Source organism: Salvelinus sp. IW2-2015, unplaced genomic scaffold (genome assembly GCF_002910315.2).
Source record: "Salvelinus sp. IW2-2015 unplaced genomic scaffold, ASM291031v2 Un_scaffold1811, whole genome shotgun sequence".
In the NCBI taxonomy this organism is placed as follows: domain Eukaryota; kingdom Metazoa; phylum Chordata; class Actinopteri; order Salmoniformes; family Salmonidae; genus Salvelinus; species Salvelinus sp. IW2-2015.
Window position 1 is genome coordinate 88,260 of NW_019943184.1, and position 15,000 is coordinate 103,259.

General features: G+C 47.4%; 1 pseudogene; it reads right to left on the reverse strand.

Annotated features, from left to right (window-relative positions):
* Nucleotides 1–15,000, reverse strand: part of LOC112072063 (mitogen-activated protein kinase kinase kinase kinase 5-like) — an 80,170-nt pseudogene that overhangs the window by 48,506 nt on the left and 16,664 nt on the right.

The window sequence follows — 15,000 nt, forward strand, 5'->3', positions numbered from 1 at the left end:
GTAAGGCGCCCCGTGGCCCCCCGTAAGGCGCCCCGTGGCCCCCCGTAAGGCGCCCTGTGGCCCCCCGTAAGGCGCCCTGTCGCCCCCTGTAAGGCGCCCCGTTGCCTGGGCTCTGTTGCCCCTTAAAAAGCTCTGTTGCACCTAAACCAAGCTTGAAACTCTGGTTGTAAAGATGCATTTGTAAAACAATTAGACAATTACTGTAGAGAAATACTGTAAACGTGGCAGCAGTGGAAAGTTGGGATGCCAGTCTTTAAAAAAAAAACGTTTTAACAAAAGGCCACAACTGCTTTCAAAAGGGTTTTTACCGCGATTGCATTTAGTATTGTTGTGCATCGACTGCTTGTCAGAATACGTTTGGCTCTCTACGGCTCTCTACGGCTCTCTACGGCTCTCTACGGCTCTCGCAACTTGAACGCACCTCGAGAGGAATATGTATTTTGCATAGAACCAGTGGTGGAAAAAGTACCCAGTTTTCATACTTGAGTTAAAGTAAAGATCCCTTTAATAGAAAATGACTCAAGTGAAAGTGAAAGTCACCCAGTAAAATACTACTTGAGTAAAAGTCTAAAAGTATTTGGTTTTAAATATACTTAAGTCATTTCAAATTCCTTATATTAAAAGATATACTTCTCCTTAATGCAACCGCTGTGTCAGATTTCAAAAAAACTTTACGGAAAAAGCACACCATGCAATAATATGAGTACAGCGCCCTGAGACCAAACAAACCATGAAGATATCCACCGTGTTGTGGAGTCAACAGAAGTCAGAAATAGTATTATAAATATTCACTTACCTTTGATGATCTTCATTAGAATGCACTCCCAGGAATCCCAGTTCAACAATAAATGTTTGTTTTGTTCGATAACGTCCATAATGTATGTCCAAATATCTCCTTTTTGTTCACGCGTTTAGTTACAAAATCCAAATTGATGACGCGCAGGTCAGAACTGTAAATTCCATTACAGTTCGTAGAAACATGTCAAACGATGTATAGACCAATCTTTAGGATGTTAACATAAATCGTCAATACTGTTTCAACCGGAGAATTCCTTTGTCTGTAGAAATGCGATGGAACGCAGGTCGCTCTCACGGGAGTGCGCGTGATCAGCTCATGCCAGACACCTGACTCAAAGAGCTCTCCTTCCCTCATTCTTCACAGTAGAAGCATCAAACAAGGTTCTAAAGACTGTTGACATCTAGTGGAAGCCTTAGGAAGTGCAATCTGACCCCAAAGACACTGTATATTGTATTGGCAAACCTACAAACCTCAGATTTCCCACTTCCTGGTTGGATTTTTCTCAGGTTTTTGCCTGACATCTGAGTTCTGTTATACTCACAGACATCATTCAAACAGTTCTATAAACTTCAGAGTGTCTTCTATCCAAATCCACTAATAATATGCATATCTTAGCTTTTGGGACTGAGTAGCAGTCAGTTTACTCTGGGCACCTTATTCATCCAAGGTACTCAATACTGCCCCCAGCCATAAGACATTAAGCAAACCAGACCACCGTTTTCTTGTTATTTTAATGTAGGAGGAGGAGGAGGAGAGGACCAGAAGAGGAGAAGAGGACTGGAGGAGAAGAAGAGGACCAGAGGAGGAGAAGACCAGAAAAGAAGAGGACCAGAGGAGGAGGAGAAGAAGACCAGAAGAGGAGAAGAGGACTGGAGGAGGAAAGATGGGAAGAGAAGAGGATAGGAGGAGAAAGGAGAATAGAGGAGAGGACCAGAGGAGGAGAGGAAAGAGGGGAAGAGAGGAGAGTGGCTGTTGTTACTTACAGCTGATCTCCTGAGTGAGTTCTCTCTGGTCTGGGGTGTTTGTTGATGGAACGGATGGTGTGTCTCACTCTGAAAGATGACTGAGGAGGGGGGAGGGAGGGGGAGAAATAGGGGGAGAAGATAAGGAAGAGTAGAGGACAAGGTAAGAAAGGGGGAGAAAGAGAGTTAGACAGACATCAAAATTAGATACGTTTCAAAGTGAAAGAATATACACAGTGTATTCCGTAAACTATTCAGACCCCTTGACTTTTTCCACATTTTGTTACATTCAAGCCTTCAATAAAATGGATGTTTTCCCTCATCAATCGACAAACAATAACCCATAATGTCAAAGCAAAAGGTTTTTTAGAAATATAACAAACTATCACATTCACATTTAAGTATTCAACCCTTTACTCTAGTACTTTGTTTGAAGCACATTTGCAGTGATTACAGCCTCAAGTCTTCTTGGGTATGACGCTTACAAGCTTGGCACACTGTATTTGGGGAGTATTTCCCCATTCTTCTCTGCAGAGCCTTCAAGCTCTGTCAGGTTGGATGGGGAGTGACGCTGAAAAGTTATTTTCAGGAACTCTCCGAGAGATGTTCGATTGGGTTCAAGTCCGGGCTCTGGCTGGACCACTCAAGGACATTCAGAGACTTGCCCAAGCCACTCCTGCGTTGTCTTGGCTGTGTTGCTTAGGGGTCGGTGTCCTTGTGGAAGGTGAACCTTCTCCCCAATCTGAGGTCCTGAGCGCTCTGGAGCAGGTTTCTTCAAGATCTCTGAACTTTTTCTCTGTTAATCTTTCCCTCGGTCCTGACTAGTTTCCCAGTCTCTGCCACTCAATTTCTAGTCTCATAGCAAAAGTCTGAATACTTTATGCAAATAAAAAATTATGAATTTGAAAACAATTCTAAAAACCTGGTTTCACCTTTGTTATTATGAGTATTGTGTTTATAGATTGCTGGGCATTTAAAAAAAATATTATTTTAGAAACAGGATGTAACTTAACAAAATGTGTAAAAAGGGAAAGGGTCTGAATAGTTTCCTGAAAGTAATACATAACGACACCACAAGAGTAAACAATTGTCATAAAGGTGAGAAAGATTATTATAGGGATGCACTGTTATGGGAATAGGGAGCCATTTAGCCCAGACAGACGCAGACAGACAGGGCTGTTTTGCTTAGTTTTAGTCCCAGACAGACAGATAGACAGGGCTGTGGGTAGTTTTAGCCCCAGACAGACAGATAGACAGGGCTGTGTGTGAGTTTTTAGCCCCCAGACCGACAACGACAGGGCTGTGGTTAGTTTTAGTCCCAGACAGACAGACAGACAGGCTGTGGTTATTTTATCCCAGACAGACAGACAGGGCGTGGTTATTTTAGTCCCAGACAGACGACAGGGCTTTGTTAGTTTTAGTCCCAGACCAGACAGACAGGGCGTATGTTAGTTTTAGTCCCAGACAGAACAGACAGGGCTATGGTTAGTTTAGCCACAGACCAGACAGGACAAGGCTTATGTGTAGTTGTGTTAGCCCCAGGACAGTACCAGTACAGGCGTGGTAGTTAGTTTTAGCCCCACCCAGACAACCAGGGCTGTGGTTAGTTTTAGCCCCCAGACAGCACCGGTAGTTTAGCCCCACCAGAAGACAGACAGACAGACAGGGCTTGGTTAGTTTTAGCCCCACCAGACAGGACAGACAGACAGACAGGGCTTTGTTAGTTTTAGCCACAGACAGACAGGAACAGGGCTGTGGTTAGTTTTTAGCCTACAGACAGACAGACGAGCTGTGGGTTAGTTTTGCCCAGACAGACAGACAAGCTGTGTGGGTAGTTTTAGCCCCCAGACAGACAGACAGGACAGGCTGTGGTTATTTTAGTCCCAACAGACAGACAGGGCGTTGGTTATTTTTAGCCATAGACAGACAGAAGACAGACAGGCATGTGGTAGGTTTTAGCCCCAGGACAGACAGACAGACAGACCTGAGGGGCCTGTGGTTAGTTTTAGCCCCAGACAACAGACATGGGCTGTGGTTAGTTTTAGCCCCAAGACAGACAACAGGGCTTGTGGTTAGTTTAGCCCCAGACAGTCAAACGGACCCAGGCGGCTGTGGGTTAGTTTACTAGCCCCAGACAGACAGACCAGACAGGGCTGTGGGTAGGTTTTGTTCCCAGACAGAACGGCTGTGGTTGTTTTAGGTCCCAGACAGACAGACAGGCTGTATTTAGTTTTAGCCCCAGGACAGACAAGACAGGGCTGTAATTAGTTTTTAGTCGCAGACAGACAGACAGGCTGTATTAGTTTTAGCCCCAGACAGACCAGACAGGGCTGTATTTAGTTTTAGTCCCAGACAACAGACAGGGCCTGTGGTTATTTAAGCCTCCAGGTCATCGTCATTCCACCTCAAGGAAGTTGTTGGTGCGTGTCGTGGGTTATCTCATCATTGTCCACAGCAGCTCACAAGTACCTCCTGGTCACCCTGTCTGATCTATAACCAATGCTGCAACACAGACGCGGGGGAGAGAGAGAGACAGGCGGGGCGGGAGAGAGAGACAGACGGGGGGGGAGAGGAGCAGAAAGCAGACGGGGGGGAGAGAGAGAGACAGACGGGGGGGAGAGAGAAGAGACAGACGGGGGGGAGAGAGAGAGACAACGGGGGGGGAGAGAGAGAGACAAGAACGGGGGGGAGAGAGGAGGACAGACGAGGGGACCATGGGGGAGAGAGAAGACAGTACGGGGGGAGAGAGAGAAGACGGGGGGGGGAGAGAGGCACAGACGGGGGGGAGAGAAGAGACAACGGGGGAGGAGAGAGGAAGACGAGGGGGAGAGACACAGCACGGGAGTGGAGAGAGAGAGAAGCGGGGGGAGAGAGAGACAGACGGGGGGGAGAGAGAGACAGACGGGGGAGAGAGAGAGACAGACGGAGGGGAGAGAGACGACAGACGGGGGGGAGAGAGAGACAGACGGGGGGGAGACACAGCACGGGGGACAGACAGCAGACAAAGGGGGACAGACAAGCTTTATTAGTTGATCTTGTGACAATAATACAAGATGCCTGCACAACTAATGCTCTGGAATAGCAGCTTTTAGAATCGCAAACTATTAACTAGGATTAACTCTGACCAGTCCAGAACCACGAGAAACAAAGAGAGGAACACTTTCCTTTCACTAATAACTACCTTGTGTACATCTCAGAGGAAGATCTTGTCAACTCGAATGATCCAGAACATTGTAATTATTAACCAACTTGATTGAATGAGACTGTCTAAAGCTGGTTTCCCCCACCGACCCTATTCCTCTAACCAAGAAGCATTTCAAATGAGGATGTGTCAGTTCTTGTTACCGATAAGAGGCTTCTCTGCTGTCGGTCTCTTCTTTGGTTCTTTTGGTCAGGAGAGACTTTCACAAAGTTATGAAGGCTGTGGACCTGGAGGGGGGGGGAGGAAAACTGTTTACTGGACTGCAGTGAGGGGTGGGGGGGCATTAGGGGTATTTGTTCCAGGTCCACAGGTGTACTGTACTCACCATTTAACTTTATCTTTCAGCTTGGGAGTTGAAAGCTGCTCTTTGACATGAGAAACAAGGCCCTGGATACAACACATCAAATCGGTTATTATAACCATTCTCGTTACTTCACCACCAGTGTTCTGAGACTTGCAGACAATTGTCCCCGGGGTGAGTTTCCCCAAAAAAAACTTCCTACATTAAAGATCGTCTTGAGGGCCAACGGTAGGCATTAGCGATCTTAATGTCTACAACATTTTGGGGAAACTCGACCCCCTGTAATGTTAACTGAATGCAGATCAGAGAACAGCAGGAACATTATCAGATACAAAAAAACAGGAAGTGGATAAATTCTGGCACAGAAACTGTATATTAGATGGGTGAGGGAATTGGGGCAGATACAGCAGTTGATTGGTGGATGACTGTGTATGGAAGTGGAGGACAGGAGCAGCACTCATTGGCTGATATGAGGAAGAAATGAACGGAAACAGACGTAAAAGAGACGCCTAAGACCGAGTCTCCTCTTCCGCTTGTCTTCAGGGGGAAACACTGTATCCCTTGGCAACATCCGCTTTCTGCCAACACCTCCAAGGGTGATGAGGATGTGGAGCAGAAACAGCATTGGATTGGCTGATGTGGTTAGGAAGGGAGCAGAAACAGCACTGGAGTTGGCCTGATGTGTTAGGAGAAGGTGGAGCAGAAACAGCACTGATTGGCGAGCTGATGTGTTAGGAAGTGGAGGGCAGGAAAACAGCACTGATTGGCTGATGTGTTAGGAGAGCGGTGGAGCAGAAACAGCACTGAAAATACAGATGTCTGGCTAGTGGTGGTGTAGGAAAGGTAGCTGGGAGGCGAGAAAACGTTAGCGACTGATTGCTGGTGAGTAGGAGTGAGCAGACAGGACTATATTGTGAAGAGAATGCGCAATGTGGATGGGTCAGTCAGCCCTGTGTGGGAGTTGGTCTGATAAATGAGGAAGTGGAATCAAGAACACAGTACGCTCAATTGGGGGCAGAGTCAAGACACTGGGGGCTGCAGCTCGGCCAGTTCGATAAGGAGGTGGATTGCCCACGGCCCAGATGTCACAGCCAGGCTGGTTCTGATAACCTCCGTTTCTTTCTCCCACGCTGCTACCTCTCTGGGCCACCCTGGACAGATAACAGACGATTATTTTACGATCTTCCCTGCTTACTCTGCGTCGCCATCTGACAGGATGAAACAAGAACAATTGATCTCTTGATACATTGCTCACTGTGCCTTACCTCTTGTGCCATCTTCTGGGACAGTATAGATACGAGACATTGTAAATCTTAGATTCTCCACTTGCTACCTCAAATAGGTCGTGGCCATCCATGGAGACCCTGTGGAATAACAAAGACATTAATATAAATACAACTTCCATCTAGCCGCCACCCTGTGGGAGTAGTATAAATTCTCACACTTGAGACATGCCTCCTGTGATAGGTCGGTAAGTATATTCTCACACTGCTGAGCTTTCTACGCAGTGTGTGGGGGGCGTAGTTAATTCTCACACTGCTATAGGCCTCAGCTGTGGCATGTGATGCTTATACACCCCACTTATCAGCTAACTGCTTTGCCTCCTGTGGAGTATTAACCCATGAGGGTTTGGCAACGACCTTGCGAATTGCACTCCTGTGGGTAGTTTGTCCGCTCTCTCACCGACGTGCTGCCTCTGCTCGAGGGTAGTCTATGAAATTCCTCACAACCATCCATCTAAGCTTCGCTGGGAGAATATGCTAGAGAATAATCACTTACTGCACGATTACGACCCTCCTTTTTGGAGTAGTTAATATATCACGACTAGCGTGCCTCCCCTGTGGGAGACGAGTAGTATTAATATGAGTATCACACTGCTGCTTCGTTCGTACACAGGTGGCTTTGGTCCATAGTAGTTAAATTTGCTAAAACGAGCCATGAACTGGCCTACCTGTTGGACGTAGATCATATAGGTTTGTTGTCGTGAGCCAAGCCTGTTGTCATCCTTCTCCTGTGCGGCGTAGTTAAGACTTATCACACTGCTTAGACCTCCTGTGATCGCAGGAGGGGTGTGGGGCAGATTGCTTACACCGTCCACGTTAGATTTTGAAATAGGTCTTCCAGAGATTTTGCAGCTCTTCAGGAGTCGTATTATCTATGCTTCCACCATCCTGCGTGGACGCTTCCTGTGGTAAGTTAAATATCACACTGCTGCTCTCCTGTGGGGTAGTTATTATTCTCACACTGCCGCCTCGTGGGTAGTTAAAAATGACTCACCACTGTGCCTCCTGTGGGGTAGTTGTATTCTCACACTGCTGCGCTTCCTGTGGTAGTAGTTAAATTCTCACACTGCTCGCACTTCGTGGGTAGCTATATTCTCACACTGCTGCCTCCTGTGAGTAGTTTAATTCTTCTCACTTGCTGCCTCCTGTGGACGTATGTCTAAAGGTAGAATTTAGACAACATTCGTGCCTCGCTGTGGGGGGAGTGGATGGAGAAAAATGTGGTCCCGACAATGGCACCCTATAAAAGTAGTTCACTCTTAGAACCTTGGGAACAGGGAGCCACTTTGGGGGCACGAGAACAGGCCGTGCCTAGAGTACCCTAAGAGGTCTGACGATGAAGGAGTCCCGACGAGGACCGGTCGTCATGAGAGAGAGGCTCGACCAGTACCAGCCAGTCCCGACAGCCGGAGCCGTCTCAGAGAAAGACTCACCAGTAAGGCAAGTCCCGACAGAGGACCGTCGGCGAGATAAGTACTGCACCATTCTAAGCCAAGGTAGTCCCACCGGTGGCCAGCCGTTAGAAAAATGGAGGCATCTAGTTGTACTCAGAAGAAATTACTGACAACTCCCAGTAAAGTAGTCCTAACGTGAGTGGATTTAAGGTGCACTGTCTGTGACACAGATAGTTTCCTCACCTACAGCTTAAGCAGTGCAGTGGGGCAGCTGGAGTCCCGACAGAGGACCGTCTCAGAGAAAGACTCACCAGTAAGGAGTCCCGACAGAGGACCGTCTCAGAGAAAGACTCACCAGTAAGGAGTCCCGATGAAGGACTTCCTCTTGGCAATGGTGGCTGTTATTTTGGCTGCTACTCCAAAATCAGCTGGAACAACAAGTGACAGGTCCTTTCAGATTATATAAAACACATGAACACAGCCGAGGGTCACGAGATCGACCTTTACAGGTCTTCAAACAGGATGAATAGCTCACCCAGTTTCACATCCCCGTTGTCTGTTAAGAGGATATTAGCACCCTGAAGAAAAGAAGCCAAAAACAACAGACCGTTAGTCTCTCAGCCGGAAAGTTCCATCGCTCTACAGAACTTAGAATTGCTGATCAAAACAAAGATAGTGATTTTGTGGAATGAGGAAATGTGTGGTGTTATTTCATCTTTGACTGGTTGCGATAAAGGGATTGTAATCGTGTAGCTAGCAGGTATTGTAATTTGACTGTGGGGCAACACTATAGTGAGGGAGTTGGTATTGTGGTGGCGGGGTTGGATTTTATTGACAGCTGTGTCTGGCTGCATTCTGCAGTGAGAGAAAGAGGAGAGAGAGAGAAGAGAGGGCGAGAGAGATCAAAGAGAGAAAGAGAGAGAAGAGAGGGCGAGAAAGCACAGAGAGAAAGAGAGGAGAAGAGGGCGAGAGAGCACAGAGAGAGAGAGGAGAAGAGGGCGATAGAGCACAGAGAGAAAGAGAGAGGAGAGTGGAGAGATGGAGCGAAAGGAGAGAGCAAAAGAGAGGGCGAGAAAGATTGGTAGAGAGAGCAGATAAGTTTACTTGCTTTGGCAATGTAAAAATTTGTTTCCCATGCCAATAAAGCCCTTTGAATTGTGTGTGTGTGTGTGTGTGTGTGTGTGTGTGTGTGTGTGAGAGAGAGCGCACAGAGACAGCAGAAACAGGAAACGACTCTGTGTACGATGGTAAAGCTGAGAGATCCTCTGTTAACACCACAAGAGAACAGCTATTATGAACAGGCTTGTGGGCAGCAGGGCACAGAAACACACCTGTAAAAGTGTGTTTCTTATTGGATAAGCCCAGGTAACGCCTCTGTGTTTCAGTCCGTTTTCTTCCGTTTGATTTGTTTTAAAAAAAATATTAAAAAATGTTTCTGATGTCGGTTTTGATTATTTGAGTTGAATGCCGTTTACACAGAATAAAACAATTAATACACGTCCCATGATGGTATTAACCATCATTTATTCACATTAATAAAATATGACATTTTGTTTTATTTGATGACAGAGATGCTGCCTGTGCCGTCTGACAAAATCATTCACATGCAACCCCCAGTACACTACGCCATACCCCCCAGTACACTAGCCATTAACGCCCCCCAGTACACTACGCCATACCCCCAGCACTACGCCATACCCCCCAGTACACTACGCCATACCCCCAGTACACTCGCCGCCATACCCCCAGTACACTACGCCATACCTCCCAGTACACTACGCCATACCCCCCCAGACACTACGCCAACCCCCAGTACACTACGCCATACCCCCCAGTACACTACGCATACCCCCCAGTACACTACGCCATACCCCCCAGACCACTACGCATACCCCCAGTACACTACGCCATAACCCAGTACACTACGCCATACCGCCCAGTAACACTACGCCATACCCCCCCAGTACACTACGCCATACCCCCCCAGTTACACTAACGCCATACCCCCCCAGTACACTACGCCATACCCCCCAGTACACTACGCCATACCCCAGTACACTACGCCATACCCCCAGTACACTACGCCATACCCCCCCAGTACACTACGCCATTACCCCCCAGTACACTACGCCATACCCCCCATACACTACGCCATACCCCCCAGTACACTACGCCATACCCCCAGTACATACGCCATACCCCCAGTTACAACTCGCCATACCCCCCAGTACACTACGCCATACCCCCCAGTACACTACGCACGCCCCCCAGTACACTACGCCATACCCCCCAGTACACTACGCCATTACGCCCCAGTACACTACGCCATACCCCCCCAGTTATCCAGCCACTCGTTCTTCCTGTGACTTCTACTCACTCTGCAGAGATTTATATGACACCATGCTTCTCATGTAGCCGAGTGGTTAGAGCGTTGGCCCAGTAACCGAAAGGTTTGCAAGATCGAATCCCCGAGCTGACAAGGTAAAAATCTGTCGTTCTGCCCTGAAGAAGACAGTTAACCCACTGTTCCCAGGTAGGCCGTCATTGAAAATAAGAATTTGTTCTTAACTGACTTGCCGAGTTAAATAAAAAGGTAATACATTTTTTTTTTTTTTTCAATTGCAGCATCGGCACAAGGGGGTAAGATTGTAGACTGTGTTCTTACAACGTAAGTCACACCTCTGTCTGCAGCGAAGAGGAAGGTGTGAGAACGGACAGACAAGGCCTTCCGCTTTCCCTCATTATGAACTAGCAGTGACGTTTCGTGAGCCAGTCTGAAGAAGACAGATGTGAACGCGTATGGTGGCCATACCTTATGTCACGGTGCATCTTCCCCCTTGCTGTGTAGGTATCCCAAACCCTGATGAATGGAAAAAGAGTCACGTGAGACTGGGCGCAAATGGCCAACGTTGGGACAATCCTGAAGAGTAAAGAGACAAATTAGTGTCTAACTAGAGCTGGTTTCCTGGATCTAGATTAAATCTAGGCCTATTTCTTATGTATCAGGCATCGAGCACTGATCTAGGATCAGGTCCTCCCTGTCCATATAACCTCATTCATTGTGATCTAGGATCAGGTCCTCCCTGTCCATATAACCTCATTCATTGTGATCTAGGATCAGGTCCTCCCTGTCCATATAACCTCATTCATTGTGATCTAGGATCAGGTCCTCCCTGTCCATATACCTCATGCATTATGATCTAAGATCAGGTCCTCCTGTCCATATAACCTCATTCATTGTGATCTAAGATCAGGTCCTCCCTGTCCATTAAACCTCATTCATTGTGATCTAAGATCAGGTCCTCCCTGTCCATATAACCTCATTCATTGTGATCTAGGATCAGGTCCTCCCTGTCCATATAACCTCATTCATTGTGATCTAGGATCAGGTCCTCCCTGTCCATATAACCTCATTCATTGTGATCTAGGATCAGGTCCTCCCTGCCATATAACCTCATGCATTATGATCTAAGATCAGGTCCTCCCTGTCCATATAACCTCATTCATTGTGATCTAGATCAGGTCCTCCCTGTCCATTAAACCTCATTCATTGTGATCTAAGATCAGGTCCTCCCTGTCCATATAACCTCATTCATTATGATCTAGGATCAGGTCCTCCCTGTCCATATAACCTCATTCATTGTGATCTGAAAGGAAAAACTCTGATCCTTAAAATCAGTACAGCTACTCTGAGACGGCTGCAGGAGTAGGCTGAATCTATGTCCAGGAAACTGGCCCTAAAGGGTTGAAACTAAGGTGTAATTACCTGTATGGTCTCTCTGCAGACGTAGGCTATCTGCGGCTCTGACAGAGGCCCCGTCACTGGAAATTAAAGCATGATGGTTATTCTGCTGCTGCCCCAAAAGCCATTTCTACAGTTTATTATACACAGTATATACCAAAAGTACTGTGGACACCCTTTAAATTAGTTGATTCGGCTTTTTCAGCCACACCCGTTGCAGAACAGGTGTATAAAATGACCGAGCACACAGCCATGCAATCTCCATAGACAAAACATTGTCAGTAGAATGGCCTTACTGAAGAGCTCAGTGACTTCCAACGTGGCACCGTTGAAAGTCACAGAGTCGTTAGACAAATGTCTGCCCTGCTAGAGCTGCCCCATTCAACATTAAATGCGTTATTGTGAAGTGGAAACGTCAAGGAGCAACCACAGCACAGTCGTGAAGTGGTAGACCACACAAGCTAACAGAACGGAACCGCGAGTGCTGAAACGTGTAAAAAAAATTGTCTGTCCTCGGTTGTAACACTCACTACAGAGTTCCAAACTGGGGGGGGGAGAGAGAGAGAGAGAGAGAGTGAGAGCGAGAGAGCGTGAGAGAGGAGAGAGAGACAGCGAGAGAGAGACAGCGAGAGGAGAGAGAGAGAGACAGCGAGAGAGAGAGAGACAGCAGAGAGAGAGAGACAGCGGAGAAGACAGAGAGAGGAGAGAGAGACAGCGAGAGAGAGAGCGAGAGAGAGGCGAGAGAGAGCAGAAGAGAGACAGCGAGAGCGAGACAGCGAGAGAAGACAGCGAGAGAAAAGAGAGACAGGAGAGAGAGAGAGAGAGACAGCGAGAGAGAGAGAGAGAGACAGCGAGAGAGAGAGAGAGAGACAGCGAGAGAGAGAGAGAACAGCGAGAGAGACAGCGAGAGACAGCAAGAGACAGCAAGAGACAGCGAGAGAGACAGCGAGAGAGAGAGCGAGAGAGAGACAGCGAGAGAGGAGCGAGAGAGAGACAGCGAGAGAGAGAGAGCGAGAGAGCGAGGAGAGAGAGAGCGAGACAGCGAGAGAGAGACAGCGAGAGAGAGACAGCGAGAGAGAGACAGCGAGAGAGAGACAGCAGAGAGAGACAGCGAGAGAGAGACAGCCGCGAGAGAGAGACAGCCAGCGAGAGAGAGACAGCCAGCGAGAGAGAGAAGCCAGCGGAGAGAGAGACAGCCAGCGAGAGAGAGACAGCCAGCGAGAGAGAGACACAGCGAGAGAGAGACAGCCAGCGGAGAGAGGAAGCCAGCGAGGAGAGAGAGACGCCAGCGAGAGAGAGAGAGGCCAGCGAGACGAGAGAGAGCAGCGAGAGAGAGACAGCAGAGAGAGACAGCGAGAGAGAGACAGCGAGAGAGAGACAGCGAGAGAGAGAGAGAGCGGTTAAGAGTGTTGAGCCAGTAACCAAAGACACGCTGGTTCAAATCCCCGAGCCGACTAGGTGAAAAACCTGCAGATGTGCCCTTGAGCAATCCACTTAACCCTAATTTGCTACTGTAAGTGGCTCTGAATAAGAGCGTCTGCTAAATGATTAAAAAGAAAAAAGAAAAGAAAAGAAACGAGAGCGATATGAGCAGAATAACAACACACCGTGATATATGTCCTGTAGAGATCCTCCTCCACAGTACTCCATACAGATCCACAGCTTGTCCCGGCTGATACAGGGAGGGAGAGGAGACGGTCACAATGACTTCAGAATACTAGTGTGTACAACACAGACACAAAAAGGCACAGTATTACGCCTCTGATATACAGCGGATTGGTAGGAACCACATCGCCATGAAAAGACCTCGTCTTAATATTCTCTGAGCTGACTGGTCTGTAGACTACATTATTATGACCTGCTGGTTGCCTGCTGTGATAAAGCCTACGTCTCTCCTGACTAAATGGACATATAAACCAGATCAGAAGCTCTTAAGTCCTGTTAAACCTGCTGGAGGCCCCAGATCCTGGCGGTACAGGGCTGGGTCTATATACAGTGCCAGTATCCTCTTCCTGCTGTGCACTTTCCAACAGATTGTTTTAAATCAGCTTTTTTCCCCCCTCATAAACCCAAAGTAGGGACGGGGGATTGTAATCATTTCACTATTAAAATAGAATAATACATTTTTGTCAGATATCCCGGATAGTGGAAATATGTTTGTTATTTATATACAGAACCAGAAGACGATAAAATATATTTTAATTTGTTTAACACCTTTTTGGTTACTACATGATTCCATATGTGTTATTTCATAGTTTTGATGTCTTCACTATTATTCTACAATGTAAAAAAAATATTTWAAAAAAAATAGAGAAACCCTTGAATGAGTCCAAACTTTTCACTGGTACTGTAAGTATTCAGACCCTTTACTCAGTACTTTGTTGAAGCACCTTTGGCAGCGATTACAGCCTTGAATCTTCTTGAGTATGATGCTACAAGCTTGGCAMACCTGTATTTGGGGAGTTTCTCCCATTCTTCTCTGCAGMTCCTCTCAAGCTCTGTCAGGTTGGATGGGGAGCGTCGCTGCACAGCTATTTTCAGGTCTCTCCAGAGATGTTCGATTGGGTTCAAGTCCGGGTTCTGGCTGGGCTACTCAAGGACATTCAGAGACTTGTCCCGAAGCCACTCCTGCGTTGTCTTGGCTGTGTGCTTAGGGCCGTTGTCCTGTTAGAAGGTGAACCTTCGCCCCAGTCTGTGGTCCTGTGCTTTCTGGAGTAAGTTTTCATTGAAGGATCTCTCTGTACTTTGCTCTGTTCATCTTTGCCTCAATCCTACCTAGCATCCCAGTCTCTGCCGCTGAAAAACATCCCCACTCTTGGTTTCATCAGACCAGAGAATCTTGTTTCTCATGGTCTGAGAGTCCTGTAAGTGCCTTTTGACAAACTCCAAGCGGGCTGTCATGTGCCATTTAATAAGGAGTGGCTTCCGTCTGGCTACTCTACCATAAAGGCCTGATTGGTGGACTTCTCCAGAGATAGTTGTGCTTCTGGAAGGTTCTCCCATCTCCAGAGGATCTCTGGAGCTCTGTCAGAGAAACCATTGGGTTCTTGGTCACCTCCCWGACCAAGGCTCTTCTCCCCCGATTGCTCAGTTTGGCCGGGCGGCCAGCTCTAGGAAGAGTCTTGGTGGTTCCAAACTTCTTCCGTTTTTGACCTCATGGCTTGGTTTTTGCTCTGACATGYACTGTCACCTGTGGGACCTTATATAGACAGGTGTGTGCCTTTCCAAATCATGTCCAATCAATTGAATTTACCACAGGTGGACTCCAATCAAGTTGTAGAAACATCTCAAGGATGATAAATGGAAACAGGATGCAC